Here is a 22126-nt window from a genome sequence, read left to right on the forward strand (position 1 = left end):
TCCGATGGTACTCAGGGTTTAATGGGAGAAGGAGAGAAATGGAGTTAGGTTAAAAGATTTTAATATAAGTTATTAATTATAATTATAATAATAAAATATTATTTATTATTATAATTAACACTTAACAGGTATTTCCCCAAGACGCGCCGTCGCAATGAAACGAATGTCCTTCTTAAGCAAAATCGACGTTCCGGACGCGTCAACGCAGTCCGTTTCGTCATCCGGAGTCGTCCGGGCAACTTCGTCGACGATTGGGACCAAAACGCGTCGCAGTCCGAATCTTATCAAAATTTCGGCCAGAATTCGATTAAACACGACGGCGGAGAGTGCAGCAGCGCCAAATCAACGAGTAAAGTAAATCCTAAGGTTGTCAGTCTTATAGGAGTGCTCCCTGAGTTCATTCAGAGTAGCCTTACCCGCTAGGCAGTAGCGGTCAAAACTACCACATGGAACGTCAAGTTGAGCGAAGAAAAAGTCCAAAATTGCTAACGGGGAGGGCTCTTTCACTAGTTTTCTAGGAATAGTCGGCAGAAAGGTCCTACGGCTAGATCCTAGACTATTAAGGAGGGGAAAGCTACACCTTGACCGAAAGCGAGGTCAACAACCAACATATTGATACTAATGGTAGTGTGCAAAGTAATATCCTTAGCTTGAAATTAATAAACTTCCAACCTATGAGGTAAAAAAATGCGTGAGATGATACTCAAAACGAAACCAACCTATTTCACACTTATCATATAATCATTAGCTCTGTTGCGCATCTATATAAACCCTCTATTCCTCAGTGTGGGTTGAATTTAGCATCATTATACAAGATCCTTTAAGATCCTCGGTATCCGAAAAAGAGGAGCAAAAGGAAAAAACTAATATTTACCATAAAATAAGTTAAAAAACCATGGAAGTTTTTCATATCATTGTTAACTGCCATGCTAGTTCAAATCCATGAAACAAAAATCAAACTAAAACAGAAAGTTCTGAATTATTAGCTTTCAATCAGCTTAGAGAATAAAAGTAAAAACTCAGCTGATATTCTCTTCAAAGCCGAACCTGAGAATATGATATATATATATATATATCTTCAACATATATATATATATATATATCTATATAACTTCACTAAAATAGTTGCTGTCAGAGTATTATTTCTAAGCTCACAACAACGTAAGTGCTGTGCAACAAAAACACAAAAAGTTGTCAATCAAAGAAGGGTTTCAAAGAATATTTTGTAATACCTACAAACTTCAAAGCTTAGCATGTTACCCTCACATGCTAACTGCAAGCAAACTTCATTATTATTATTATTTTTTTTTTTTTTTTTTTGACGAATCTGGAACTCGAAATTGAGACCATCAATATTTCATATTGAACATGTTTCCCAAACAACCGATAGGAAAATGATGCTGGACTTCCAGTTTATAGTAAGAAACACGTAGTTCTATCACATCCTTTCGATGCTTAGTAGCTAGATCGCTAGATATATGCCTCTAGATACATACTTAGGTTAGGGCATTGCGAAGAAAGGAATTTACTTCAGCAAATTGCTGAAATTTACGGAAGAAATCCTAATGCAAAAAAATGATATAATATATGCAGATCAAATAAAAGAAATAAGATTTACAGATTAAAGACTACTAAATAATCAAAAACTCAATATCATTTAGGCGCAAATCAGAGAACATAAGAATTGAAACCCAAGTTCATGATCAAATAAATACAAAGCCAACAAGAAATTCTAAACATAAAAAATCAACGTGTAACTGCCATTTATTCACTAAGATTAAAATCCCAATTATATCACATTAAAAAAAAATATAGAACACTAAAATACTAATAATCAAATATTTAAAAGAAAGTAGATCAAATAGAGAACGTATAAGAAATATAGGTATAGCACTAATACAACAAATATCTTCTCACATAATTAAGTTGTTACTCTTGTAGAAAAATTAGTTTCTACTGAAATCACACATCAAAATATCTAACTTGCAAACAAAAAATTCAAATTGAAATTAGAAATTTTATTAAATCAAAATCTCTCCATTACATGTCAAAGTTTATCTATCAATATACATTTAATTACTAATTAGTTTCTTCTCAATGATTCAATTTAAATGTCCTGCACTTTCAGAAAAAAATATAGAAAACAAAACAGAAAAAAGATGCAACTGTGATCGCATGTTAGTAAAATGCATAGAACTGCAATTTCTAGAAATATGGAGACAAGATGCAGCTATAATAATAATGCAATAAAAATAATTATTACAGCACATTAGGAATAGATGGCATAAGAACAAAGTCAATAGAAATCAAAAGCTGTCTAATATAAAGCGGTATAAGAGATTGACTTAGGAAACAAAAACCAATAACTAATGAAGGAAGAACCCCATAATCACTAATGAAAGAATCCTATAACTGCAACGATGAAAAATGGCCTAAGTAACCTATAATAGTAGCATGCTAGTTAAAAGAATTATGATAGGCCAACTACAGTTGCAAGTCAATAAGCTTGGCTTAGAAAACTGTCAGCAATGAATTTGACATTTCATATTCATCAAATACATAGTGACACAAGTTCTGCAGTTAATGCAAAATAATCATGAATCATTATGATTAATTGTATCATGTCAATACACAGTATATCACTAAAATACACCATCAACAATAAAATATAATCTCATCGCCTTTAATAACTTCAGAAAGAAGTTATAATGAATTCCCTATAGTATTAATTTGCTTCGCATAGAGATGATGAGAAGAATCCGAGGAATTGATAGCAATTTAGATCAATTGCATCAAAAATAAAATCAATGTAAGAATTTAATGAAATTTCTACTCCGCAAGCATTAATTCTACCGTGCTCTAAGATTTCAAATGGCTATGCTTTTCTTGCATCTAATTTCTTAAGGATTCATAAATGAAGTGATACTGTTCTACGGCTCCTAAAAGGCGTTTGGGAAGCAGTTTTAAAAAAGTAGTTGTAGAATAGCAAATGAATCATAATATGTGAGGTTGACAGTGTTTGGAAGGGAATAGACGCCGTTCGGTGGTCGTCCAAGTGGAAAAAAAACAAAGCGAACTCTAAAACTACGATAAATGGACGGCGAGGGGATCCACCAACCGTTTCTGAAAAAGATACAAATACACAACTAACAAAATAAAATTATACAACACTCCAAAGAGCATAACAAAAGAGAAAAAAGTCTCCAAAACATAAGCAATAACATAATTTGCTAAATCAACAAAAAAAACAGCATATAAATAATTTATGCTAGAAAGGAACCGTAATTAGAAAAAAAGGAAATAGGAAATAAACTAGAAAAGGCAAAAGTTTAGGTGGAATTTGATAAAAAGACGATAGACTGTTCGATTTAACTATATCGCATCGCGGTATTGATGATTTTTTATTCCACTTGAGAAATCCCGGAATCATAGAAATCCTACGGTCGTGATCGTGAAATCGGTGAAAACCGTAGCAACGTGGTGTTGCAGAAACAGGATCGCGGATCCTGCACGAGACACACCTGCGTTTTCGCTAGCTCTCGAGTCATTCTCCCTCGGTAGGAAGAGCTTCATCTTTTTTCTTAGAAGCTTATGGAACCAATCTATCACCACCATAACAAAGTCATCGGCCTATTATGTTTGAGGCAATCCCAATGCAAATTTTGTCACAGTCTGCTTCTCTCACTACTCGTACTCAACTGGACACGTATGATAAATGAGTTTATCTGGAGGAATTGGCTCTAAAATGAAATTTATGGCACATTGGACTACACTCAAGGGTAAACACTCAGGAAATATACTATCGATCAGGATATTCAGCAACTCCTTCAACAAGGGTTGCCCCTCTTCTGGTATTGGCTCCTCAGACTTATTATCTTCTAGGACAATCAATGTTATTCATTTTAAAGTCTCTCATGGGCTCAACTTAAATCAGTAGCATCTCTCTCTCATCAGTTGGAAACTGATACTCCTCTTTTGCATCTTCTTTAGTGTCTCCTGTGTTACGATCCATTTTCTTAACAGCTCCCTGCTCAGTGAAGGAGACCACTCTCCAATTTGGGCTATCAGATGCAATATGTCCAAATTCATGGCATTTAAGGCACTTATTCGTATAAACAGATTTAAGAGTGTTGGAGGTCTCCATTTTTTCTCCACTCTGCATTGATTTTTTTCTTGGGCAGAGTCAACTTGGATACTCCATCAGGTGTACTCTTTCTATCTAATCTCGGGGCAGAGCTCTACCTATAAGGTGTGACTATTAGCTGATGAAATGTTATTTCTTCCTTTTGAAGTTAAATTTTATACATTAAGTAGGGACTAATATGATTGCAGCTACATCACATTCCGAATAGATAAACCTCTATCCTCCAAAATATTTTGTTATTGTGTGCTCATCTCGTTCCGCCAACTCACATTTTAACATGAGTTGATCAAATTCAATTGTGTACTCCACAGAAGAATCTTTTTGGCGAGGGTCGTGGATTTTAGTGAACATATCTTGTAAGTAATGTGAGAAAGATATTTGCATTGTATCTCACTTTTCATCTTAAATCAGGCGGTGACCTTACTTTTCCCTTCGCGCTGTCTAAGATGCTTCATATTCTGCCGCAACAGAGATGCACCCTTCTTTAATTTAATGTCGGTTGGCTTTAACCTTCTGTCTGATGGAATATCCTTATACTCAAAGATTTGTTCTAATATTTAGAGCCACTAGATGAATTCATTCGGATTCATGTGATCATCAAAATTAGACAAATCAATCTTCACTCCAAAATCTTGGCTTTCTCTTTGATATTTCATGCAAAATAGTCGGAATATTGGTTCATTATCACTGGAAGTTGCCTGATGGAAATGACTTACTTTTCCCTCTAAATCTGGCAAGAACTATTGTGGCATAGGTGATCTCAACAGATTTTCTTCTCTCACAAGCAATAAATCACTATGTAGTCGCTGAGTTTCCCTTTGCATGTCTTCAACAGTGAGCTCACGAACAACTCATTGAAGATTTCTCCATGGCGGCTTATGTTTTGTTCTTTCAATAAAAGTTTAAATGTAAAAGAAAAATTTGCTTTAGGATTAAGATTAGTACTAAAGCTAGGAGTATGATGGAAAAGAATTTTTGGTCAAAGTGTTAGGTTAGGTTGTATGAATTCTTGGTTTAGGTGTAGGAAGGAAAATTCCTTAAAAATTTAGGGATTGATAGGCTCTGATAACAGATGATATCGTTCTAAAGCCCTTAGAAGGTGTTTGGAAAGTAGATTTAGAAGGGACGTGGATATGGAATGACAATGGAATGATAATATGTGAGTTTGATGGCCTTTGGAAGTGGATAGGTGTCATTCAACAGTTGTCCCAACAGAAAACAGCAAAACAAACTCTAAAACTACGATAAACAAGAGGCAAGAGGGATCCACTACCTATTCCTGAGCAAGATACTGATACACCACTTGCAAAAAGAAAGGATAGAGCACTCTAGGTCTCCAAAACATAAACAATAACCAATAGCCGCTAAACCAACAAAATAAGAGCATATAAATGGTTCTTGCTAGAAAGGAACCCTACTTAGAAAAAAAGAAATGAGAAATATGGTAGAAATGGAAAAAATCTACGTGAAATTTGGTAATGCACCAGGGACTACTCAGTTCAACTATATTGCGTCTCTATATTGATGATTTCGCAACAAGCAGAATCACACGGTTTCAATTCTGCTTGTGGAATTCAAAAATTAAAGAAAACTTGCGGTCAATATCATGAAATACTTGGAATCCATATTAATATCGAGTCTTGCGGAAACGAGGTCACAGATCACATGCGGGGCGCTCTCGTGTTTTCGCTAGCTACCAGGTCATGAAGCTATTTTAAATTTAAATGCACCATTACATTACCACCAAGTTTAAACTTCACCTCCATTTAAACCCTCTATTACTTTATCGCCGGGTTTAAGCTTTAAGCAATTCATGTTTGCATCCATAGATAGCTTATAATTGTCATAATTAGCAGCCACTTATCTTTGAATATCCTCATACAATTCATGTAAATTATGAAAATGATATGAGGCATGTAATAAGAAGGGTAAGAGCAACATGAACTCTAAGGAATTTAACAATGACAAATAATTAGTACTTGAAAAATGAGATGATAAAAAAATTAAAAATAGGAAACCAGTACAAATAAGATATGGTTGTTTAAATGAACAATCTCTTAAAAAAATAATCGAAAAAAATTGGCAATCAAATGTGATGAATTACGTCCAAGATTCGCTTGGTGAATCCAGATTTATAACTCAATTTTCTTTTAAGACATTTAATATTAAAATATTTTCCTAAAAAAGAAATTTAGCACTCCTTATGAGATTCATTTTGTGAATTCATGTCATTGAATTAAAAATTGAAAAAATAAAATCAATATCAGTATGATCATACATGGGTCCAATGCAAAATCTAATCCTCTAAATAGTCATAAAATATAGAGAATGTAATCACAACAACCACACAATCACAAACACAATGAAGCAAAAATCATAAAGCTACAAATCCCAAATATAGTGACTAGTAATCTAGTTATAGGAATAGCACTGCAACAATACCCGCAAAAAAGTATTGTGCAGGATCATAATCGACGGGAAGTAATAGCCCCATGCAACATAATGCTAAAGGGCCTCCAAAAGATTTGAAAAAGCGATAAATAATGAAGGAAGATGTGGCAAACAAGAAAGAAATTAATAGAAATTCTTGCTCAAAAAAACATCCTTTCATTTCATTGATGAAGAACTTATATAGTCTTACAAGTTATAACATTTACAAATAAATTTCTAAACTTTATTTATTTACAAATAAGACCCTACATTAGATACAAATCTCAACGCTCCCCCTCAAGATGAGCAAAGATATTCACTAAGTCCATCTTGTCACATAACGTAGACAAATACAACTAGCTAAGATTTTTGATGAGGCGGTAAGCCACTTGCTCTCCAATGGCTACATGGCTTAGCTTCAGTTGTTCGCTATTCAACTTTTCCTCGATGAAAAACCTATCAATCTCCACATGTTTGGTTCTATCATGTTGCACCGGGTTTTTAGCGATGCTGATCGCTAACTTTTTGTCGCACCACAACTTCATTTGAGTTTCTTGATCCACTGTGTGTTCAAGTAACAAAGTTTTCAGCCACATCATCTCAGCAACTCATAATGTTATGACCCTATATTGTGCCTCTGTTGTTGATCTTGTTACAACTGATTGTTTCTCGCTCTTCTGCGAGATCAAGTTGTCACCTACAAACATACAGTATCCTGATGTGAATCGTCTGTCATCAGCACAACTTGTCCAGTCAGAATCACAAAACCCTAAATATCTACATGCACATTCTTCCTGAATATCAATTGTTTCCTTGATCAACTATTCAGGTAACTCAAAATGCGATACACTGCACCTATATAGCCCTTCCTTGGATCATGCATGTAGCGACTCATCACACATACTGCAAAAGAAATATCGGATCGAGTGTGGCGCATATAGATCAGGAGGCCCACCAGCCTTTGGTACCTCTCACGATCAACCGATTCACCTGCATCTATGCTGAGCTTGACATTTTGATCAATTTTGAGAGACTGCAAGTTTGCACCCCAGCATACATGTCTTCGTGAAAAGATCCAATACATATTTTCTTTGGGATAAGACCATCTACTCAGGTACATGGGTCATTTCAATCTAAAGAAAGTATATGACTTGTCCCAGATCCTTTACCTCAAATTATTTTCCCAATCTCCCTTCAGTTGAGCGATCTATGTCTCATCAAAACCAATGATAATTATATCATTCACGTACACAACAGGTATGATAATGTGTTTTTCATGTTGTCAAAAGAACGCATGTGGTCTGCATTGATCTACTGATATCCTATGTCAATCATTGTTATTCTAAGCTTGTGAAACCAGACTCGAGGTGACTGCTTCAAACCATATAATGACTTCCTAAGCCTACATACCTTACCCACTATCTGAGATGTATTGAATCTCAGTGGTATCTCCATATATACCTCCTCCAAAAGCTCCACATGAAGAAAATCATTCTTTACATTCAGTTAGTAAATTCCCCATCCACCATTCACTACCAGAGAATTCAGTGTCCTCACCGTGCTTATCTTAGATGCTAGTGCAAAAATTTAATCATAGTCGATGTCATACGTTTGACTGTACCATTTTGCCACTAATCGTGTTTTGTATCTCTCAACCTTCCCTTCTCGAGTTTGTTTTATCAGAAAGATTCACTTATATCCAACTGTCTTATTCCCTACTGGTAGTGGTATGAAGATTCACTTGCATCCAACTGTCTTATTCCCTACTGGTAGTGGTACAATCCCACATGTTCAGTTTTTCTCATAGTCAATGTCATATGTTTGACCGTACCATTTTGCCACTAGTCGTGTTTTGTATCTCTCAACCTTCCCTTCTCGAGTTTATTTTATCAGGAAGATTCACTTGCATCCAACTGTCTTATTCCCTACAGGTAGTGGTACAATCCCCCATGTTCAATTTTTATCAAGAGCTTCAAGCTCTTCATGCATCACCGCTTTCCACTTGAGAACCTCTTTAGCAATCTATCAACACTTAGATATAGAGATAGAGTTCAATGATGTAATGAATGTTTCATGCAAATGTGGATGTCAAAATAATAAATAAAGTTCACAATGTCACGTTCCCAACCAAAATGATCAGATGAATGCCTCGCATTGCTGCTTGAGGTCTTTCTTAACATTGGTGGGGGTGGGGCTGGAGTGCACGGAGAGGAATAATATCACCTGGGAGTTTTGAATCAAAGGTGAATGGTGTGTCTCAAAAATTGGAGAAAATTAAGGCAGGGGACTTGTTGGCACTACAGACTCTATTCTCTCAATCGCTTCTTCCTTCGTGCATACACCATTAACTCACCTTCAGCCTGAATTCCACCACCTCTGTGGTCAATCTCCTTGGTCAATCAAAGGACATGACATTGCTCCCACTTGCACCACTCCATCGCCACTGCTACTCACTGTCTAATGCCTCATATCTTTAATGTTTGTCGATTCACCGAAGAGTGAATTCATCTCCAAAGTGTAATATTGTTTAAACTCTCTGAATGACACATTCATACTCACAAAGTGTCTCTTCTCAATCGAGCTCCAACAGACATTACATTTATGAGTAGCAAAATAACTAATGAACACATATTTCACAGCTCTTAGATCCAAGTACCCTACAGATGGTCATTGTCTTTCACAAAGCATACGCATCCAAATACCTTCAATGGAAGGATCACATTATTGTCTCCTTTCAACATCTGACAAAAAGATTTTCACTCCAGCACTCTTGTAGGCATCCTATTAATCAATTGAGTGGCTGTCAACATGGCTTACCCTCATAAGTGATGTGGGACATTCATTATCATCATCATGTTTCAGGTTACCTCTAGAGGATGCTAATTTTTCCTCTGCTACTTCATTCTGTGTTGGTGTGTATGGGCATGTGGTTTGGTGTTGTGCCCCTTAAGCTGACAGGTAGTCCCCAAATATTTTGTTGATATATACTGTCTCATTATCAAATCTCAGTGCATTCACAACTACACCATATTGGGTCTGAATTGTCTTGTGAAAATCATTAAAGCAAATAAAAACCGCACTCTTATGTTTCATCAAGTATATCTAAGTAACATAAGAAAAACAATCAATAAAAGTTACAAAATACTGATAACCATTCATAGAACTAACAAGACAAGGTCCCCACACATTAGAATATATGGAATCAAAAATATCAGAGCTCTTATTCCCAGAACTGACATAAAAGCTCCTAGTGAGCTTGCCAAACTCACAAGCATCACACACCAATTTCTCCTTATTTAGTTTTCATACATAGATGAATACAACTGACTTAGTAAACTAAGACTAGACTCTCAGACATCTGTGATGTAGCAGTAACACATCCTCGATGTTCCTCTCAAATTCTCCTACTGCAGCACTTTCCACCATGGATGTTAGAACTGAGTCTATCCCCACTTGGTAAAAGTATCAGCATCATATCAACGTTCTAGTCTCAAGTGTTCAGCTCATCCGTTTCTTTTAGAAGATCACCTGAGAAATATCAAAAGAAACAATACATTTTAACTAAAGAATAATAACACTAATAAATATGAAGTTTATTGGAAAAGAAAGAGCGTGCAAAATATTGGACAGTCATATGATTGGTACATCTCACTATACCCTTACTAAATACAGACAACGCACTACCACCAATAGTGTGTACACTCTCTAATACTTTTAAATGAGTATACGAAGAGAACTCTCCAGCAGTACCTGTCACATGACAAGAAGCACCAGAATCTATGACATTCTAGTGATTCTATGGTGAAAATAGAGGCGAGAGCAAGTGAGTCACCGGTACTTTTGCTGAAGCAAGCATAAGTGACAATATCACCCATTGATGTCGATGGATTTGAAATATCATCAAGTTCATCTCTTGTTGCATTCTGTTTTCTCTTCTACAGCTTCAGGCACTCATGATCCTCAATAGAAAAGATCGCAAATGTCTCTCTCACACCTCTATTATCATCGGATTTGCCCGGTAGCCCCTTCTTCCACCTTTCTGACCCCCACGACCACAACCACAACCTCCACCTTGTCGACGTCCACCGTCTCTCTCTCCTTAAATGACTTAGAGAAGGCTCTGCTTATATGACCAACTTCACCACAATTGTATCACTTATGCGTCTCCTCCTTGACACCCAGAGTACCTGGGCTCGCAGCAGCCAATGTTGATCATCACCTCAAAAATCACTCCGCTCAAAGTATAGCTTCATGCGACTCTCCTCTTGTATCATCGCAGCAATGGCCTCATCTTGTGTGGGAATAGTCCCCTAAGGTAGGAGAACTGAACTCCTCTCAAAAGTCGGGTTCATATGAGCCAAAAACAACATAATCCTCATTTGTGCAAAAATCTCTCTGTTATTGCACCCCTGATCACCATAATTCGACATAAGTGAGAAGTAATCAAAATCTTGACACAACAACTATAGGTCTATAAAGTACTCATAAATCGATCTATCACTCTGAACTATTGCTTCTATCTCACGCTGAAACTGAAACACCCTCATGTAGTTCTCAGCTCCAGCATAGATCTTCAGCTTTGTCCAAATGTCGTCACCTATTGAATATCATCCACTGATGAGGCAATCGATGGAGCCATCGAGTTGAATAACCAGTTGTAAAGCAAGGCATGTGTGGTCCTCCACTCATCTGTCTCAACACTATTGCTCTTTGGCTCAACCCCTGTCAAGTATTTTCCTATTATATTCCCTACTAGAGCTACCTCGATCCGACTTGAACAACTCAGAAACGTGATCGATCCATCGAGCTTTAGATCCATTGGAGGGATCACCTGCATCGGAGCATGTGTTGAGTAAGCGGCTCTCATCGAGACGTTAGTTCCATGTATGAGCCTGACCAATACCTTCAGAACTTTGAGATCCATCTTCCAAAGAATTTCCAATCCATTAACTCCAGCACTATCTCTGTCTCTGGACATTTTTAATCAAAAGAATCAACTCTAAATCACACGAGGCTTCCCTCCTGCAAGTTCACGTAATCCACATTGCCTTAGCCCGCACGAAGCCACACCGCCTCTATCTGAGCCATCCTTACCTTCCCTCTTCCCGGTCCCGCAAAACTTCTATTTGCCTCCACCCTTTTCACGCAATTCCACACGCTCTTTCACCGAAGTCGAAGCCGAAGCCAAAGCTTCTGTTAGTTCTAGCCAAGATTGCTTTGCGAGGACCAAGAGGAAAAATGGGAGTTTTGGGTCTGTTCACGCCGATTTACGTCTACGTATGTCGATCCTAACTAGATCGTGCGATGCGCCGCTACTTTTCGAGGACCACGACCGAAGAAAAAGAGAAATAGGAGTTTTGCGTCTCTCTGCGTTGATCCCCATTGATTCGATTTGTGTATGTGTTCACGTCATCGCCTTCACAGTGTCATTGTCTCACATGGTTCAGTCACGGCTCCCCGTTTGCTGCAAGCCCTGAGTTGCCTTCCGACTGGTTGCTGCGAGAGGAAGGAGAAGACGAAGACAAGAGACGATTGACCTAGGTGAGGCTCTAATACCAAATTGAAATTATTGCTTAAAAAAATGTCCTTTTATTTCATTGATGATTAGCTTATATATAGCTTTACAAATTATAACATTTACAAATAAATCCCTAGACTTCATCTATTTACAAATAAGACCCTACATTAGATACAAAACTCAACCGAATCTAGTAACTACCGTGCTGCAAAATGACAAAAGGAAGCAAGCCAGCAACCTATAATAGTAGCCTGCCATAGAAAATGAATAAGCCAGCTACAATCCTACAACTTCTTATCATACATTGCATTCAAGAATAAAGTAAAATCCAGTAAGGTACAGCAGAAAATCTTAAGTGAAATTCGGTTCATATTTATTAGTTTCTGAAGGATTTAAATGATTTTGTTCTCTTTAGTGATCAATGATCATAGCAAAGTTTATACAAGAAAGTTCAAACCTATTAAAAATGGTTTCTCCCTACAAATATCCATGATGCTAAGAATTGTAGTGCCATCATAGCTATTGTGAATTATTATAAGAAAGTAGATATATGAATGAATGTATGGCACCATACTACGCATGAACATGAGCTCGATTTATGGTTCCCACCTCATATTTGTGGTCATACACCTAAATTTCAAGATTAACTTGACGAATCATAAAAATTTTCAATCCCTTGCATAAAGATAATCACCATTTCTTCCTATCCTCTTTCGCTATAAATATTTTTTTTTCCCAGATAAAATTCTCATTTTCAATACATGTGAACTTATTGTTCCAAGTAAGAACATTGAAGAACAATGGTGCCAATTTGGTTCATCTTTTTTCCATTTATATATTCAAAATTATTCAACTTCTCTATTATTTTTATGGCTTTGTTTCCTTTTTTCTCCATTTGGATAAGGGATTAGGGGCGATCAATGGTTTTACAATTAGAGATCTACTTCCAGCAAAGGTAGGCAACCACAAGAAGCAAATGGAATCCTGTAGTTTATTTTTTTCGTAAAATAGATTTGTATCTGTCTTAAAGTTTCTTCCAAGTTTCTAAATATTGGATCGAACTAACCAGTTTAATCGGTTCGATTGTGAATGAGGCATATGACCAATCCAGGTAATCTAAAAAACCGTTTTCACATCAAAAATGTCAAAACCAATGTGAACAGTTGGTCAAACCAAAAAACTGATGAACTGGACCCGATTATACAGAATCGGTCAATCCAAATTACCTATTTAATTATCTTTAATTCTCAATTAAATTTTTTAAAAATTTTATATTAGACAATTTTATAAATTATGCCAACTCAAACATATAATTATGAATTTAAAATCTTAAATATAATAATTAATATGAGTTCAATCAAACTAATTTATTATATGCCCATCACCTAGACGACTTGAGAGTTCAAGCTGCAGAAATATTTTTTATATAAATAGTGAAATGCAAAGTTTTAAAAAACTATGGGGGCTGAAATATGAGTTGGGTTTAGGCAACTCTTTGAAAATATTAAACAGGTTACATAATGTAGAAATATCATAATAAGCTTTAACAATTAAATTTTTTATAATATAAACTCTTCGTAATTTTAGTAAATCTAAAGTTGAATACTTGGAATGTAATTTTAATAGTAGTAGATCTAGTAGTGTGTGGTAATAATTGGTGATCAAGTCATTAAAAGAAGTGAATGTTATAGATATTTCGGGTCTATTGTTCAAAGTGATGGTGATATAGATGGAGATGTATTAGTAGAATTCAAGTTTGATGGTTGAAGTGGAGAAATGCATCGGGTCTATTGTGTGATAGAAAAATGCAGCTCGAACTTAAAAGAAAACTTTATTAGATGGTGGTGAGACAAGCAATGGTTTATGGTGCATAATGTAGGCATATAAAAGAGAAGCATAAAACTAAGTTTAAGAAGCATAAAACTAACATAAAACTAAGTTTAGTGTTGCTGAGATGAGAATGCTTAGGCGGATGAGTGGCTTTACACTTAGAGACAATGCGAAATGAATAATCGTGAAAGGGCTGGTGTAGCTCCAGTGGCAGACAAGATTAGAAAGTCACTTTAGATGATTTGGTCACATTAAACGTCGACCGTCTAATGATCCTATTAGGAGAGTAGATGTTTTAGATTTAATTTTTGGCAAGAAAAGTGGATGTAGACCTAAGAAGTCTTGGGCATGTTGTGAAAAAAAATAATCTTAATCTATTAGAATTAAATGAAAATATGACACTCAATAAGACAGTGAAGAAAAAGAATTCATGTAGCCATCCCCACTTAGTGGGATAAAGGCCTTATTGTTGTTGATGTTGTTGTTGTTGTTGTGTTGTATAATATAAACTTTTTTTTCTTATTAATTATTATAAATTATGTTATTATTATAACTTATATTCTTACAATAAATTATTTTAATATTTATATATCTATATCATGCATTCTTTTACTTTTCAAATATATTTAATATATACATAAATACATATTTATCTTTTTATAATACACATATAATTATATTTTGATGAGCTTTATATCAAATTTTAAACTTTTAATTATTAAAGATATTATTTGTGTTCAAGTTCTATTTATTTTTATCAAATATTTAACATATTTATATTATTGTATCATTTAAATCATATTAAAATAATGTTAATATTTATTACATCATCCAATTCAACCCTCTATTCAACTTTTGTTCAACATTTGAATTTTTCATTCTTCCGGTTCAATGGTCAGTTCAATTTTCACAAACTCGAGTTCTTCCCTGGGAGTGAGTGTTTTACACTATTAAAAGAACCTGAAATAATAATTCATATTTCATTTATCCATTTCCAATGCCTAGCATTCCATATAACCACTAAGATCTATTTTGAATCAAGCACTTGATCACAAAAGATTCTACAATGGTAAACATAGCAGTTTAACCATATATTGCAATAAAAAAAGACATAGACCTTTGTATCCTAACAAAAATAAGGCATCTGTGCAAAGTTACAAAGAAATTTTATGGTGTAGACAACATATCATAAGAAAGAGGTGTTGAGTTCAAAAGTACACAACTACATACTCACTGTATACTCCATTTTTTTAAGTGCACAAGTAGATAAGTTTTGCTCACTGCACCCTCAAAAAACTTAAGAGTATACAATGAGTGTGTAGTTGTGTATATAATACACAATGAATAAACAACAGTCTACTCACATTTGCATGTAGAGCTACAACAGATGTTTGCACGTCATCATTTCTCCATAAAGTATAATACTATATATTGATGTAACTGTGCATGGTCTAATTAAACTGAGGAGCAAAGAGAGATTCTCAAAACAATTCTACTTCAATTAAAACATAATAAATACAATTTTATTTAAACATGTATTGCACTTTTGGAAAAAAATTTCCATTTATATATATCCAAAAAAATCAAAGAGGATAAGGTGCAAACCATGACTCTCATACAATCAAAGCAACAATCATACCAAGAATTAGACATAATTTCCTGCATTCCATAAACTCTCTAGCCTAAAATAGAGAACAAGCACCATGTGAAGCTAATCATACATGAAAAAGCTCTACTTCACAATAAGACGAAAGCCAAAAGCTTCATGATGTTAGAACATTAGTACACATAACATCATCGATTGCATGTAAAGTGACCAAATTTTACCATAGAACAAGGGCACAACAAGCTTCAATTTTAGAATGGGTAAAATCACCAAATATTTACTTCTTATGAAGTGATGGGAAAAAATTTTATCGAAGGGTGCAAAATAATTAAATTGTAAACTATAACGAGAAAAATGACTAAACTTAAGGAAATATCAAATTTTAGAGTGGGCAATTTCCCACCTAGGGTTTCACATGGTTCTGCCCATGCTCGAAACTGACATTCACTATTTGATTTGCATGCGTGTCCAATGGTATCCATTTTCCATATGCCCGTGCAGTACTTTGCTATGGCTATGGGATCATGTACGGGATTACAAAAATACCTTCAGTACCTTATAGCTATAAGCATATTACCATTATTGTTGTGTCAAACTTCAATAGATAGCAGGAAATTCAGTTCTTTGCGGAGATTTCTTATTTTTAAAGACAATTAACATTCAGTACCGAAAATCCATCGACATATCGGAAACTGAAACTAAACCAGCACAAAGCCTGAAGAAATCCTAAAGCCAGACACCACCCACACCCAAATTCACCCTCTGTCGAAAAGAAAAATAAAATAAAAAGAACAGATCTGCTAATTACAAGATCATTAAACACCCAATCCGCCGTAGTTTAAATTAAAAAAATATATATATTCAAATGAACTGCGGGAAGAGAAACATTATTCAAGTAACAACTAAGCAATAACACAATAAAAAAAATCCTACCCAGCAAAACGAACACTGGACGCGGATATCACAGTCTACATAACATGGATGCAGCATCAGACCCTGCTACTCGCGGTCAAAGCCTGAAATTTGGGAAACACTATATTTTAGCTTGCAAGAACCTGCTATAAACTCTGTCATAATCTACAAAAAAAGGCAGATCAATCCCGCGCATCCTTATCTTCGCATCAAAAGAAAACCCCAACAACTCAATTTCTAAACTTCCGAGCAAGATAGAGCAGATCCAAATCCACCCTTACAGTAGAATAGTTAAATATATCTACAGGCACAGAGAGGATATTACCTCGATGAAGATCCTCATCTCTCTCTCTCTCTCTCTCTGTGTGTGTCTGAGTTGCTCTTCTGGAAGGATTTCACTTTTCACCTTCTACCTCGTTTCAGTTTCTTGAGTCACGTTCCTTTAAAGGCTAATGCGTAACGTTTACTGCTAACAATAAAACAAGGAGTCTTATGTTTGTTGTGCGTGTGCTCAATGCGGACTCGAGGGCGACTTCTGGCTACTGTGATGCGCCCGCACCGCATAAACTAGGTCCAGATTCTCGCAGGCGTTAAAAAAGCTGCACTATACTGACTTTTAATGAAAGTAGGTGGCGATATGTCAAAAGAGAATTTTTCCCCTTTTATATATATATATATTTTTTTATGAGTGAATCCGTATAATACGGTATGCGTTTGCATGGGAGATTAAAAATTTAAAAATAATAATTTGTATTTATTCTTTTCATTATCTTATGCTTTTAATCTTTAAAAAAAATGATACATTATTTCTTCTTCTAATATAACAATGAAATATATTTTTAAATTTGTTTTTTATTTTAATAAGCATTTCAATAATTATAATAAAAAGATTGTTACAATATAATTTTATCTTCCATTCTAACTTAGGAAAGATATAGATATATGTATATAAAATTCAAATATACTCTATTTGATGTTTGTTGTGAGCGGTAAGTTTTATGGTGGTAAAGGGAGAGTTTAAAGTCTTAATTTTATAGAAGATTAACTCCCACATAGCTAAAAGAAGGGGTTTCTTATTTCTTAGGTGAAAGACCAATAAGAGAGTGAAAAAAATAAAAGAAAAATCATAAGGTATGAAATAGTTGAAATGATTTCATTAGTGTCTTATATTTTGTAAATGATAGTGTTCGGTTCGTTTACACCCCTAGATACAATACACTAAACATAAATCGTGTAGAAAAGATTCCATGATAGAGGTTGGCAAAGACTGGAGGCATTAGAGTTATCTTTAGGATATATTTTATGATATGTTCAATCGTACATTCTTAAGAGAGGAGTTAAAAAATCAAAGAGTCAAGTATAGTCTCACTATAGATGGCATATTTTAGCACCATTGATGATCATGTGCATTAGCATTGTTGTGGGTGTTGGCATTGGTATCAATGGTATGCATCAAACTAATAAGAAACTGCATATGTTTATGGAATGATGTTTGCATCATTTTTTTTTAAATTTGAATCGTGTACAATTATATTTTTTTAAACTCATGGAGCCACATTATATGCTCATACATAGCCTAAAACTCCCATAGGAAACTCCACCTTATTAATGGGCATGAAATTGTTGCACCATGCTTTGCACAAAGCAAATGCACCCTAGTTGGCTTTTATGCCCCATGGCAAGCGCATAAGTGCAAGTCTATGGCTCCTAAATGTCAGGGTTGGTGTTGTAATGCCTTCCTCTAAATTTTCTTGTTTTTGAGGGAGCATAGCAATGTTACCGCTTGATTTTAGAAATATTATTGATCATTCCTCTCCCATCAAACAACCAAAATTTGGGCATAAACAAGGGGAGGATGGTCTAATAAGATGGGAGAAAAACTCAACTGCTTAAGCAAGCCAAGGTGACATCATCCTATGTTGGCTCACAAAAGCACTTTAAATTACAAAACTACTAAGCAATTTTTTTTTTTTTTTTTTGCTTACTATTCATATTGTTGCTCAATATATTTGGTATGAAAGGAGTTCCAAAAGTTTTGAAGGTGACATCATCCATGCTAACATCATTTTAAGAAAAGTCACCTTGTAATTAGATATAAAAGTGGGAAATGGAATATCAAAGAGGTCCTATGTGTTATTATTTTCATTCTAGATTTCACTACTCATGCTCTCGTCAATTCCTTTGGCTTCAATTTTGAATCTATCATGCATTATGCTTGAAGGTTTTTGGCCTTATTTTTTTTTCCTTAATGTTATTTCTATTTTGGTGGTTGTTGGATTCATCTATTTATTTAATTTTTTATTGACATGTAATGATTTTCAGATACAACACTTAAAAATTAACCAATTTTTAAATTTTATCATTAGATGTCCTAGGAGTTTCTTAATCTATAATAATGTTTTGTTGATCTATGTTAGACTGCTAGAATTGATTAGATGAGACCTTTTTAAGTGCTCAGTCTATGTTATTCTCTTTACTACTATGTTTTCTAGATGGATATCTCTACATACTCCCTATTATAATTTGTATTTGGTTAACCAATTGTTCGCACTATCATGAATTGTGTTTGTTCATTCTTATTACTAATACCTTTGTATTTTGTTGATCTTATGCTATGTCTTTGTCCATTTCTCTAAAATATTCTTCCTAATCCCGAACAAAGTCTCATTTGATACCCAAACGTAAAGGTGTGCATTATTTGGATAAAACCAAAAATTCAAACCGATTTGGATAATTTCGATCAGTTTGGAAAATCAGTTATGAATTTTTTTTAAAAGCATAATTTTTTTTATTATTGGGTTATGGTTTGAATTTTTATTTTAAAAAGTCAAATAATCCATAAATTTGAAATCCTCCTATATTATACTATTATTTTTGGATTTTCCTTATTATTATTTCTCTATTCACAGCCACTCAAGCTCTCAAGTCTTGACTTTTGACTTTTCCCTATTCTAGGAGTCGAAGACTCGTAGCGAGGAATTGTCTGTCATTGGATGTCAACGGGTTTCCTTTTTCATGCAAGGAAGCTCTAGGGTGAAATATGAAGTTTTGGTGGGATGAGGGTAATACATTTTGAGTATGACCTTGAGGTGTCCTCTATCCCCATTAAAAAACTCAACTCATGCCGCCCAATCTTTAATGTTTCTTTCTTAAGTTCTATTGTCATGTTTCACTTAATTGATATCAAGTATTTCAACTTTTCAAGCAAAAGCAAATGCATTTGGTTCTTTGAAGCCATTTATTCATTCATGTTTCTTCATACTATGATGGAAGCACTTGTCCACTCGATCTAAGTAAGCCACTATGTCGATGCAAGGGCTTTTCATTTTTTTTTTAATTTTTTTATTTCATCACATGGAGTAGGTTGTGAATCATGTGATTTGTTTACTTTTTAATTATGTGAGTTTCTTCAATTAATGAGAGAAAAGGTCATTTTCAAAACTCAAAAGAGTGTTAGGCTTACTATAGTTACATATCAAAGTATGAGGAAAGAAGAAAATTTAATATTTTTCACTTGTCGGTGTTGACCTCATTTTTTCAATAGGAAAGTCCTATGGCTAGACCTAGGCTATTAAAGAAGTTTCTAGACCTCAACCAAAAGTGAGGTCAACAGAGGACTAGTAGGAATACCTCACCATTAGAAATTCCATATTCTTCTTTGCTCAACTTGAAGTTCCACATATTGGTCCTAACCTCTAGTACTTATTAGGTGGGGTTAGTATGGGGGAGCTCAAGGGGAGTCTCCCTTAGATGGTCAGACCTTAGGACTAACCCTGGGTGGTTTGGTTTTGGTGAGTTTCTTCAATTAATGAGAGAAAAGGTCATTTTCAAAACTCAAAAGAGTGTTAGGCTTACTATAGTTACATATCAAAGTATGAGGAAGGAAGCAAAATTAATATTTTTCACTTGTCGGTGTTGACCTCATTTTTAGTTGAGGTCTAGCTTTGTCCTCTTTAGTAGTCTAGGGTCTAGCCATAGGATTTTCCTGTTGACTATTCCTAGAGGACTAGTAGGAATACCTCACCATTAGAAATTCCATATTCTTCTTTGCTCAACTTGAAGTTCCACATATTGGTCCTAACCTCTAGCACTTAGTAGGTGGGGTTAGTATGGGGGAGCTTAAGGGGAGTCTCCCTTAGGATGGTCAGACCTTAGGACTAACCCTGGGTGGTTTGGTTTTGGTTGAGATGGCTTGCACACACTAAACTTTCTTACATACCCCAAACCCTAAGACCCCTTGATTTTGTCTCATGATTCCGTTTGGAAAGCTCATATGAATGAACCTATACCCCTAGTCTTTGGCTAAGAGGGTTAGAACCAACATATTGAGCATTCAAAATGAGTCCTCACATGGCTCCTATTGGTTTGGCATGGTTTCATGGCTTACTTGCTTATTCTAGCCCAAATCACCAAAATACCCCTATAACCCTAATTTTTGCCAAAAAATCCCAAAATTACCCAAAATACCCAAATTTGTCCAAAAGCCATTTCAAATCATTGCCCACTACCCAAATTGACCAAAGTCACCAAATTCCCAAAATACCTCCAAAATTACCCAAAATAATCAAAATGCCCCTCATGACCCAAAAATTTCAAAAATTCAAAAAATCCCCAAAAATTTCAAAATCATCCCAAATATTCCCAATTTCAATTTTTAACCATCACATTGACCCAATTTGACCAATTTTACACAATTTGACCAAAAATCCCTAAATTGTCCTTAAAGGCCCAAATTTCTCTAATTCATTCTCAATCATGGCCCAATTAACCCAATGACCCCAATCTTGCCTAATTTCAATTTCGAAACAAAATTTGGTACCCCCAATCCCAATCTAAACAAAATTCAAGCCCAATTTGACTCAATTGTAAGCCCAATTTTACCTAAATCAAAATGCCCCAATTTTTAACTCAATTTTGACCATATGACTAAATCCACCAAATTGGCCTTCAATTTCAATTCAAATCACTTCCAAACTCTTCATGATACAGTCCTACATCAAATTAAACATTCAACTGATCCAAATTTTAGCCCAAATTCACTCTAATTTTAAAAGCTCAAGCCCACTGCATCTAATTCCAAAAGACCAAATCCAAGGCCCACATGATAACTTCTTTTCTCTTCATCATCCCTTTAATCAAAATCATTCCCTAAGTTCTAAATATATAATCAAATCATTCTGAATCGAGCATCATGCCAAATTTTACCAAAAATACCAAATAAATCTAAAATCCCCTTTCATGCAAAAGAGTCAAGCCACATGCAAGCCATGAAGCTACTCCCAAGCCATAGCCCAAGCCATAGGTGAGTCATGATAGGTGAGTCATGAGAGCCTTGCCACTTCATCAAGCTATTAATGGCAAGAGGCCAAGCTACATTCAAATATCCTTAAGATCCTTTTTAACCCACTTCATGAAACACCCAAACTTCATGCTTATGACAAATCACTTGGCTAGAGACCTCACCATGATGATTAAGTTGAATCATATGATTTCCCTCAACATCCAAACCATCATTGGTGAGTGAACCTAGTCCCAAACCATGACTTGACCCAATTTGACCCAAAATGACCCTTCCCACATCCTTTTTTTAATTCAACTCCTTTACAAATGAAAAATCCCAATTGACTTCACCAAACTCAAGCCCTGACCTCCATGAGTTGGATGGTGACCCCTCCCTGACCGGCCA

The 22126-nt window shown here is 35.1% G+C and overlaps 1 protein-coding gene across 1 annotated transcript in view; it reads right to left on the bottom strand.

Moving 5' to 3' along the window:
- The window catches only part of LOC110025684 (scarecrow-like protein 1), a 39449-nt gene extending 22532 nt beyond the window's left edge, over nucleotides 1-16917 (bottom strand). Inside the window, exons 1-2 of the mRNA XM_020726297.1 lie at nucleotides 16766-16917; nucleotides 16462-16544 (exon numbers count right to left, since the gene is read on the bottom strand). The gene's annotated coding sequence lies outside the window, so the exon portion shown is untranslated. The remainder of the gene's footprint in view (nucleotides 1-16461; nucleotides 16545-16765) is intronic.
- Between the last annotated feature and the right edge of the window lie 5209 nt (nucleotides 16918-22126).

The sequence above is a fragment of the Phalaenopsis equestris genome, unplaced genomic scaffold (assembly GCF_001263595.1).
Source record: "Phalaenopsis equestris unplaced genomic scaffold, ASM126359v1 Scaffold000002, whole genome shotgun sequence".
NCBI classification, from domain to species: Eukaryota; Viridiplantae; Streptophyta; class Magnoliopsida; order Asparagales; family Orchidaceae; genus Phalaenopsis; species Phalaenopsis equestris.